The 11,879-nt window shown below is 35.1% G+C and overlaps 1 pseudogene; it reads right to left on the reverse strand.

The window, feature by feature from the left end:
* The window catches only part of LOC136032148 (cell division cycle protein 20 homolog), a 58,275-nt pseudogene extending 54,796 nt beyond the window's left edge, over window positions 1-3,479 (reverse strand).
* Window positions 3,480-11,879: the final 8,400 nt, after the last annotated feature.

Below are 11,879 nucleotides of genomic sequence, written 5' to 3' on the forward strand. Positions count from 1 at the left end.
AAGTTCCGATTATGTCAATCATGTATCTGGGACTTGCGCTTATTTTTCCCATCAAGTTTCATCCCGATCCCTCTACTCTAAGTGTTTTCCAAGATTTTAGGTTTCCCCCCTCCAACTCCCCCCAATGTCATCAGACCCAGTCGGGATTTAAAATAAGAGCTCTGAGACACAATATCATTCCAAACATCAAATTTCATTAAGATCCAATCACCCGCTCATAAGTTAAAAATACTTCATTTTTTCTATTTTTCCGAATTAACCGGCCCCTACTCCCCCCCCCAGATGGTCAAATCGGGAAAACGACTATTTCTAATTTAATCTGGTCCGGTCCCTGATACGCTTGCCAAATTTCATCGTCCTAGCTTACCTGGAAGTGCCTAAAGTAGCAGAACCGGGACTTTAGGTTTTCTCCCTCCAACTCCCCCCAATGTCATCAGATCCGGTCGCGATTTAAAATAAAAGCTCTAAGACACAATATCATTCCAAACATTAAATTTCATTAAGATCCAAATACCCGCTGATAAGTTAAAAATACTTCATTTTTTCTATTTTTTGCGAATTAACCGAGCCCCCACTCCCCCCCAGATGGTCAAATCGGGAAAACGACTATTTCTAATTTAATCTGGTCCGGTCCCTGATACGCTTGCAAAATTTCATCGTCCTAGCTTACCTGGAAGTGCCTAAAGTAGCAAAACCGGGACCGACAGACAGACCGACAGACCGACAGACAGACCGACAGACAGACCGACAGAATTGGCGACTGCTATATGTCACTTGGCTAATACCAAGTGCCATAAAAATTGAATCATGTGATCAGAATTACATACTGGAATGTTCACAAGAATTTATACTGAAGCGGGGGTAAGGCTTGATGGAAGCAAGTTAAAAGAACCATTTAAATTGGTTTCCTAATTGAAGCCATTGGTGAAATTTTCTATTGTAATAACTTGTTTGATAACAAGCATAACAGTAGCTTGGCGCAGCGGAAGCGCACTGGGCCCATAAACCGGAGGTGGGTGGGTAAAAACCACTAGCTGCTAAATTTTTAATTAAGCTGCTAAACTATTAAAATTATCAAAATTAGATAATTTTGTCAGTTTGAATTTATTGATACAGAAAGCGAGAAAATAAACATGGAAAATTATTATTAAATTACATCCACCATGGATTGTAGAAAAACGTAAAGAAATAATATGAAAAAAACTTCGTTTCAAACAGTTCGTGGTAACGAACTGTAGTAAGGAGCGACCCGGCTCAATAGTAACCAAAACTCTAACAAATTGAATTTTGATATCAATAGCTACATCAAAAGAATCGCATTTTAATGCTGATTTTTGATATATAAGTTTCATCAAGTTTATTCTTACCCATCAAAAGTTACGAGCCTGAGAAAATTTGCCTTATTTTAGAAAATAGGGGGAAACACCCCCTAAAAATCATGGAATCTTAACGAAAATCACACCATCAGATTCAGCGTATCAGAAAACCTTACTGTAGAAGTTTCGAGCTCCTATCTACAAAAATGTGGAATTTTGCATTTTTTTTTGCCACACGGCAGATCAGGGATGCATGTTTATTTGTTTTTTGTTTGTTTTTTTTTCCCAGGGGTGATCGTATCAACTCAGTTGTCCTAGAGTATTGCAAGAGGGCTCATTCTAACGGAAATAGAAAGTTCTAGTACCTTTTTTAAGTGACCAAAAGAATTGGAGGGCACCTAGGCCCCCTCCCCCACTAATTATTTTGCCAAAGTCAACGGATCAAAATTCTGAGATAGCCATTTTATTCAGTGTAGTCGAAAAACCTTATAACTATGTCTTTGGGGACGAATTACTCCCCCACAGTCCCCGTGGGAGGGGCAACAAATTACAAACTGTGACCTGTGCTTACATATAGTAATGGTTATTGGGAAGTATACAGGTGTTTTCAGGAGGATTTTTTTGGTTGTGGGGAGGGGTTGAGAAGAGAGGTATATGCTGGGGGAACTTTCCATCGAGAATTTGTCATGGGAGAAGAAAATTTCCATGAAGGGAGAGCAGGATTTACTAGCATTATTTAAAAAAAAACAATTAAAAAATAAATATGAAAAAGCTTTTTCAGCTGGAAGTAAGGAACAGCAATAAAACTTAAAACAAACAGAAATTATTACCCATATGAGGGGCTCACCTCCTTCTAATACCTCACTCTTTACGCTAACGTATTTTTAGTAATTTCAACTATTTATTCTACGGCTTTTGTGATTCAGGGGTCATTCTTAATGAATTGGGATAAAATTTAAGCTTTAGTGTAAAGAGCGAGGTACTGACGATGGGGCGAATCTCCTCATATATGTAATAAAAACATGAGAATACAAAAGTTCTTTACGTAAGCTAATTTATAAGTTACGTAAATCTTTTACCAATAAAAATATTCGTAAAAAATTAAAAGTTCTAGTTGCTTTTTTAATTAACCAAAAAATCGGAGGGCAACTACGCTTCGTCCCCTGCTCTTTTTTTCTCAAAACCATTCGATCAAAATTACGAGAAAGCTATTTAGCTAGAAAAAAAAATACGCAAATTTCATTTTGATTATTCCTCTGCGGAGAGCCAAAATCAAAACATGCATTGATTCAAAAACGTTCAGAGATTAAATAAAAAAAAACAAGTTTTTTTAACTGGAAGTAAGGAGCGACATTAAAACTTAAAACGCACAGAAATTACTTCGTATATGAAAGAGGCTGCTACCTCATCAACGCCCCGTTCTTTACGCTAAAGTTTGACTCTTTCTCTCAATTCTTCTTTTTAAAACAGTAAAACATTTTAGCGTAAAGAGCGGGGTGTTGATGAGGTAGCAGCCTCTTTCATATACGAAGTAATTTCTGTGCGTTTTAAGTTTTAATGTAAAACCCCCCGCTTTTAAAGACTCTTTTGTAGAGGTTTTTTGTTGTGGGGGGCTACCGCCCCCTAACCCCCCGCTCTTGGCTTCGGAAAGACCCTCTTTTAATTAACAAAAAATTGAAATGAATGAATAATGGAATAACTTCGAAAATGTTAAACACAAGAGGACAGGAGAACCATTGCGCCGAAACTAGTAATTAGTAACAATGGAGTTGACCACTCCATTTACATTTTAACATAATTATTGAAACTGTTTCCCAGACACAAAGCACACAAGCTAAGAGCTGGGGCTTTGTTGGTGTACAACAAAAAACCTGTACAAAAGAGTGTTTAAAAGCCGGGGGTTTGGGGGGGCAGCAGCCCCCCAACTGCCTCTCCTAATTCCTGTACGTTTTAAGGTTCGACTTTGGGACGCAGCCTCTTTAACTCTTTAAGAAAACGAAGTTTTTTTTCATATTATTAAGGTTATATGCCGAAACAAAACAATTAAATTTCTCACCTATATTCATCACCATTAGAACTTATAGGCATTTTTCACATCAGTCTGTATCTTTTCAACATTTAACTTGACCTTACGATCACGGCGTCTAAAGCGCAAATAAAGAACAAGCGGATTTCGTCACCATCTGACCATCTACGCCTCCACGCCAGAGAGAGTCGCCTAAGAAGTAGCCAGGGTGGAATATAATTAATCAACCTGTAAGATGGGGAATATTTCTATTTCTAATAGAAATAGAGACCACGTTTCTATTTCTAAGATTTACAAACAGAGTTATCACATTCATTTAAAAAAAAGCAAAAATTAATCCTTGTCCCTCCCCTGCCTTTTGTTGAATTGGCAACCCTATTGACAAGGCTGCTCAGAAGATGGATTTTAGCTTTAATTTAGACATTCTCTTTTTCTTTGTTTTTATTCTGGTTTGAATCTAAATTTCTTTGATTCTAGGTTTAAAGTATAACCTCACTGATATAGTTAGGATTTTAAGCCATGTAGGATTTTATTTTTAACTTATGTAAAATATATTTTTATTAAATTCCTTAAAATCATGCAAATCAGGACTTAGCAAAGCTATGAGACTTGATATACTTTCCTTAGGTTACAATTGTGCCTAAGTATATATTTGGCTCACTGTTATGACACATTTTGACCAGGGCCATCAAGGGCCAATGCCCTTTGAAGCTGTGGTAGGCTACCCATTGCTGGTGAGGGATTAACCCCTGTAGATTTTGAAAATTCGCTTTTCTGTATTAATATTTTAAAAACAACAAAGAGAAACGACCACGCTATTTTTAAAAATAACATTTTCGAATTTTCATTAAGATAACTAACAAGAGCTAAGAACTCATATGGCACTTGTGACGAGGTCGGAAGAGCTAAGAGCCAAAAACTCATATTGCATGAGCTCTAGTAAAATTCTAAGAATCAATAGATTGATTTAAAAAGAAAATCAGAGGCTTGATGCCGGTCAGGATTTAAAATAAAAGCTTTGAGATACGAGGTCCTTCTAAATATCAAAACTCATTCAGATCCGATGACCCACTCGTAAATTAAAAATACTTCATTTTTTCTAATTATTCCTCTTCCTTCACTCCCCCCCCCTCAGATGATAGAATCGAGGAAAACGACTTTATCAAGTCAATTTGTGCAGGTCCCTGACACGCCTACCAATATTCATCGTCCTAGCACGTCCAGAAGCACCGAACTCACCAAAGCACTGGACAACCCCCCTAACTCCCCCAAACAGAGCGGATCCAGTCCAGTTACGTCAATCACGTATCTACGACATTTGCTTATTCTATCCACCAAGCTTCATCTCGATTTGTCCACTCAAAGTGCTTTCCAAGATTTCTGGTTTCCCTCTCCAACTCACCCCCAATGTCACCAGATCTAGTTGAGATTTTAAAACAAGAGCTTTGAGGCATGAGTTCCTTCTAAATATCAAATTTTATTAAGATCCGATATCCCGTTCTTAAGTTGAAATACCTCAATTTTTCTAATTTTTACGAATTAACACCTCCCCCCAACCTCCTCAAAGAGAGTGAATCCATTCCAATTATGTCAATCGTGTATCTAGAACTTGTGCTAATTCTTCCCATCCAGTTTCATCCCGATCTCTCCCCTCTAAGCGTTTTCCAGGATTTCCTGTGTTTCCCCCTCCAACCTCCTATGTCCTCGTATCCAATTCGAATTGAAAATGGAGCATCTGAGACATAAGATCTTTCTATATATCAAATTTCATTAAGATCCGATCACCCATTCGTAAGATAAAGATACCTCAACTTTCACGTTTTCTTGTCCTTCCTAAAAAATCCCCCCAATGACATTGGATCCGGTCGGGATTAAAAATAGGAGATCTGAGGCAGGCAAATGTGGTGAGTAAAAAATCTTGGGGACTTTTGTATCGCCTTCCCAACCTAATGATGCCCTACAATACCATTGCATAACCATTTTTTTTTTTTACTTTTTTATCAATTTAGAAATAGTCAAACGTCAAAAGGTTTCGAATGTCACTTAGTCAAGTTAAACCTTTTTTTTCACACAAACGTATTTTTTAGAGCAAATGTATCCCTATTGCTTGCAGTATCCGAAATGAACTGAATTAACTAAGTCAACTATTGAGATATTCTCTCATTTTCTACTGGGACGGTCATACATCTCATGGCAGATTGGACAAAGTTATTAAAGAACAAACTTTAGGCATATAAAAATAAACCTTGCCGAAGTCTCATCAGTGTTTGAGCCAAGGGGTTAAGCACTATCTGTCGTAGATGTAAATAACTTGATGGTTTTGGATATGAAGTAAGACCTTTCTCCGACGCTTCCCCCTGTGCGTCCGATTTTTGTATAGCTATTCATCCATGTACTTGGTCCGATCCCCACCCCTCCATGCATCTGGTGTATGCAGTTTACCTTAAGTATATGACCCCTTGATCGAATCGTACGTGCCCGGTCATCTGTAAAAGAGATGAGCTTGGATTTAGAACTTCTGAATTGTTTTTCATACAACAGCAACAGATGTTAAGAATACTACTTTTACAACGGGGGTTATTTGGTGGGTCCCAAGAGATAAATGATGCTTGCCAAATAGGAATTTCGTGCCTTTTCATAATGATCCTTCAAATTTGTCGTGCGGTCTTCCAAATGCGTGCCTACTCTCGGTGTAAAATTGGCTAAATTAAGTATCATGCGACTGCTTCAAATTCAATATTATGTGGTGGGGAGAGGTGTGAGAGGCAATCTGTATCCAATAAGGCATATGTCAATTTCAAAGTGCTTACCCTACATTACTAAGAAAATTAATAGAACATCCTAATAGTATCCCTGTTCTTCTTATCTGTATAAATTCCCTCATTTTCCTCTCATTTTGCACAGTTGATTTTATTTTTTTTTCTTCATTTGTTTTAAGCTTTACTGCTTGCATTTGTTCGCTTTGCTGGTTCACAATTGCTTTTAATCGCTCTTTTTTAACAACTTCCTCACACGACGGTTTGACCTAATATTCAGTGAACGACTATTCCGTTTTTGTTGTTACGTGTTAATGTATTCATTGACCAGTTTTATATGAAGTTTTGCCTAAATTGTTATATTTTGATGTCTAGTTACTCTTTCATTCTCTTTAAATTATTAGCCTGCTTTTGTGTGTTTTTTTTTTAGTTTAACTCCAAAATGTGAGTTCTAGGCCTATACTACCACTACTACTAACATAAAATGGCTGCAGCCCTAGCCACCTGACGCCAACCTATCTATGCACTCTCATTCTTCAGCCTAATCTATTTAAAGCACCTTTCTTTAAACACTCCCAAAAAGTTTCCCTTTCTCTTAAATCTTTTCTTACTAAATTCTTTCACCCCACTCGGGGATGACCTGTTTTATGTTTGGACCTAGGCGGTTTGCCAACAAGGACTATCTTTGACAATCTATCATTCTTCATCCGCAGAACATATCCAAGCCATTTCAACCTTTTTCTAATAATAGCTATAAAAAGTGGAATTGAGTCATATTTTTCGTAGTGCTTACTGCTTGAAATGCGGTCAGTCAGTCGGTACCCAAAACGATCTATGTAAGATCGTTTAGGTAAGCCCGTTGAGGTCAGCCCAAAACGATCTATGTGCAATTTCTCTGGTAAGTATCTAGCAAATCCTACTCCGTCTGTCGGGGCACTTATGATAGATAATATTTGAAATATGTATTTTGTCTTATCTTAAATGTGTTATTTTATCTTAAAACTTCCTGACCCCTCAAGAAGAACAGAAGGAATATTATAAAATATAATATTTGAAAGTTTTAAATCATCAATCCGCTCGTGGTAACGAACTCTAAGTACGGAGCAATATGGCTCAATACTAACCGAAATTCTACGAAGTCTTAATAAAAATAGACGATAGGGTAAGAAATTTAAAAAAAAAATAATTTTGATGCGTATTCAAAAAATATGTAAATTTTTATCACGTTTTATGTTATCCATCAAAATTTACAAGTCTTTTTGAAAAAGGGGGAAACACCCCTAAAAGATTAGGCTATCTTAATGAAAATCACACCATAAAATTTAGTATATCAGAGGACCCTACTGTAGCGGTATCAAGCTCCAATATACAAAAATGCGGAATTTTATTTACATGTAGCATTGGCTATTGGGAAGCATTGACACTTTGGGGGGATGAAGTATTTATTTGGAGGGGGACTGAGTTGGATGATCCTTACATGGAGAATTTTTCGTGAGGGAAGGGAATTTTCTATGGAGGGAAAGCTGGATTTACCGGTATTATTCAAAAATAATCAGGAATTAAACAAAAAATCAATTTTTCCAACTGAAAGTAAGGAGCAACATTGAAACTTAAAGAGAACAGAAATTATTATGCATGCGAAGGGGTTGTCCTTTCCTCAATGCCTTGCTCTTTACACTGAGTTTTTTTCTTAGGTCTTTTTAAAAACCGTATAATTCTAATCTATATAATTAATGAAAAACGTAAAAACTTTTTTAAAAGCTAATAAGATTAATTCAATAGCATAATAATTAATATAAATAATCTAATTAATGTATCAGGAGTCACTCTTAAATAATTGGAAAAAATAATTGGCTTCAGTGCAAAGAGTTTGGTATTGAGGAGGGGGCAACCCCCACATGTTAATAATAATTTATATTCTTTTGAATTTTTATTGTTGCTCCTTATTTTCAGTTGAAAAAAAACTGTTTTTGGTATTTATATACAGAAACTGAAACGTGCAACATTAAAACATGTAGGAAAACATTCATACAAACAAAACTAATTTTCTTGAAAGTAAAAAAAAGAAAGTCTGTTACTTCAATTCTACCTAGGTTTTCAAAAAGAGTATTTTTTTATTATTTTTATATTGGCAATTGCTAGCAAATCTAACTAGAAGTTGATATCAAAATATATACAGATCATTTATAACCGCCATCCACAAATCAACCAACCTCACTACGTCTAAATACGGACATTACGTAACCCTCATCCGGAGAGTCACGCATAGGTACTGGCGGGTCTAGGGGGCATTTGGGACTACGCTTCCTCCAAAAAAAAATTCTGGCGCCTTCGTTCCTTGTTTTTATTTCTGTTTGCACTCTTTTTTAAGCCATTTCGGTAATTTGGTCAATTATTGTCACCCTTGTCAATAGTCCCCCTCCAAAATTTTGCCCTAGATCCACTCCTGTGGAAGGACATATATACTGCACTGCAAGTTCCTTTAATTTGGGTTTCCAATGATAGTTCCCCATGTTGGTAGACATAGGCAAGATTTTTGTACTAATAGACAACACTTGTCGATAAATTTGCACTTTTTTTTTCTTAATAAAAATGGAATGATGTGTTTTTAACTAATTTTACAGTGTAGGATTTAAAAATAATAGTGTTAAAGCTATAGCACGTACAATTTATTTTGTTATGACTATCTTACCACTATTGAAACAAGGTATAAAAGTATTTTAAAAACTTTGTTTTAATTATATTAAATTAATTAATTCATCATGGAGTGCTCTTGTAATTGAGATAATATACATATTCAAAACCAAGTAAAAGGTCAAACCATTAAAAAATAATTTAATGCGATGAAATGATGTATATTTCTTCTTTTCTGTGGCGTAAAACCAAGCGTTGTTGGTTCCCAATGCCTTTGATATTGAGTGTTTAGATTCCCGATACCGTGTTTTGTCTTTTTCTTGTTCGTCCATACCAAAATTTTGTAAAAAAGAAGAAGAATATAATTGTAAAAAGTAAATTTTTAGTGAAATTCAATAGGACTTGGAAGCTCTTCTTCCAAGATTCTATAATTCTTGTCTTTCTTAATTCCTAAAAAGAACGCTCACCACTTTCAAAAATTATTTCCGAACTTCTAATCTCTTTTTATGTATTTATTTATTAACATCAAAGGCATAAGCTCTGCCAAACTTGTCGTACTAAACACTAAAACAAAAGACATAAAAAGAAGAAAAAAGAAAAACATACTAATATATAGTGAAACATACACTTGTTTATATACAGTAAAACAAACAATTAACTATAATTATGTTATACTATCTGTGAATTTTTATAAAATCACAGTTCTCAAACTGGGCGTATCAAACCAAATGCTTTGATCAGCCATGGTGTGCAAATGAGGCAAATTGACATTCAAAGCAAGTATGGGAGGAATTGGCCATTTTCCCCTCCCGATGTAACCAAAGTAATTTTTATCTGGAAAACTTGCTGCAGACAGAATTGCAAAGGGAAGATCTAGCAATTTCAAAAGTTCGTCGAGGACTACTACTAATTTCCTTCAAATATTTGTTCTCGGAAAGCTACGTGTCCATGCACTAATCTGAAAATTATACCAAAATACTGAAAACATTTTCTTATATATTGTTCACGAAAAGCAGTCAGTTATCATCTTATTTTCGAATAGCTAACTAATTTGTTAAAATCAGAGGCAAACTTGTCATTCCGAAACTAAAAATCCTTCGAATAAAAAAAAACTTTTTCGAATACTGACCAGGGGTTTACCTTCCGCAAGTATTGACCTCCTGATTCGATGCCTTCAGCCGGGAGGGCAATGAGTGGTTGTGGGTAAATCATTTGACACTTCCCCTGTTTACCCCCATAATTCTCCAGGTGCTCATTCGGAGCTGGGTCAACTCTGGATGAGCTTACAACGTCACATCATTAACACCCGTTCTAAACCAAATAACCAGCGACACCAGGACTCGAACCCCTGACCTCAGGGTTTCAAGTCTGGAGTACTCAGCTAGGTGAGCCGAGCACTCCGTGCTTTTTGAAATGTTTAACTCACTTTTGTTTGGTTTCAATTATATAGCTGTGTAGTATCTTTTTCATTTACTTTCGTTTTCTTTTATGGACCTTTTCAGAGACGAGAAAAGGCACTAGGAGGTTAGGTAGGAATATTTTTGCTATACATTTTGCACGAATAATAACAGTTAATATCTCATTTTTTTTCACTTTTCCACTATTATGCAAAATTACTGCAAAATTACCAATCCTTCCAAAACTGAATCAAGTGTAAAATGAAAAGGGATAAAAAAAAAAGTAGTAAGGACAATAAAAAAGTAAATCTGATGATCTAAAATGGGTAAGCGAAAACTCAGACACCATATCAAGAAATTTGGATAAGTCGGGAAATGCTTTTGTCTTGAAAGTGTCCTCTATATATAGTTTTTGGCAGTAGGGGATGGCAACTTAAAAAAAATGTATATGAGTAAAAATCAGCAACAAATAAGCTAAATAATGTAACAGACAGCTTATGAAAGCACAGCTTTTTTGAAGTTGTAGTTATCCATATGAATGAGCTGCCTGTCAATGTTTGAGTTTTTAAAGACAAAAAGCGCTGTCAAATTTAACTAATTCGTTTGGCTTAATTGTTTTCGTGGTTAAACATGGCAACATTGGGAAAAATGTGATACTGCTCTAAGAACTTCATAATTTTAAACAAATAAAAACATCCTAGGAAACATTGGTATTCAGGTATGAATAGAGCTAAGATGGGCCAAGAGGACGAAAGATCACTTTATTTTGATACCCTTGAAACTTTAAATAAAACAAAATAATATATTTCGTTGTAAAGTAAAACTTTGAATAGATTTTTCAATTTTATTTTTTCTCTCTACTTCCGCAGTCTCTTTTTCAGTTTATTTATTTTTCTTGTATTTGTTTTGTCGTTGTCGTGAAAAGGCACTTGGAGGTGGCATAAAAACATTCGGGATTCGTTTCGACTTTCTTCGTTGTCATTATAGATATAGCGCATACACATAGATCCGATTCTTATCTTTCTCGTAAGCAAAACCAGGATTGGTTTCATCTCTTCTGGTACCAAAGATTTTGCTGATTGGTAAAACTAGTATTTATCAATATCAGTATAAATATCATTTGGTATATAAACATTTGGGTTCGTTTCAACTTTCTTCGTGTTATTATAGATATAGCGCATACATATGGATCCTATTCTTATCTTTCTCGTAAGCATTTATCAATATCAGTATATTTATCAATTTATCAGTACGTATCAATAACACACCCATGTTAGTATCATAAAACAAGCCCTACAAATCAAAGTCAATCAGCTCTTTACATAGTGTTAAACATCTATATCTATAGCTGTTAAGTTGATATTTATCACTTTTACCTGGGCTTCACTAAATAAAAACAAAAACAAATTGCTACAAAAATTAAAATGAAGCTTAAAACGAGACGAAATTACAATGATCAATGAATTTAAACTTAGCCTAAAACAAGTACACCTTTTTTAAATGCTGCTCAAACTTTCCAAGCTTCATGGAACAAAAAAAAATCGAAATGTAAATTTTTTGTGGTAATAAATTTAATTCTGGTATTTTAATAAGACATATATTTCCATCAGCTTTTTACTTCATTTAAATCTATTCTTTTGAAATATAGAATAATTCTTGTAACTAAAAAATAAACAAAGCAATATATTCAGCAAATACAAGGTATAATATTCTCCAACTAAAAGTGATCATAAGTGACCACAAATAAGAC

This window comes from Artemia franciscana, chromosome 1, assembly GCF_032884065.1.
Source record: "Artemia franciscana chromosome 1, ASM3288406v1, whole genome shotgun sequence".
Taxonomy (NCBI): Eukaryota; Metazoa; Arthropoda; class Branchiopoda; order Anostraca; family Artemiidae; genus Artemia; species Artemia franciscana.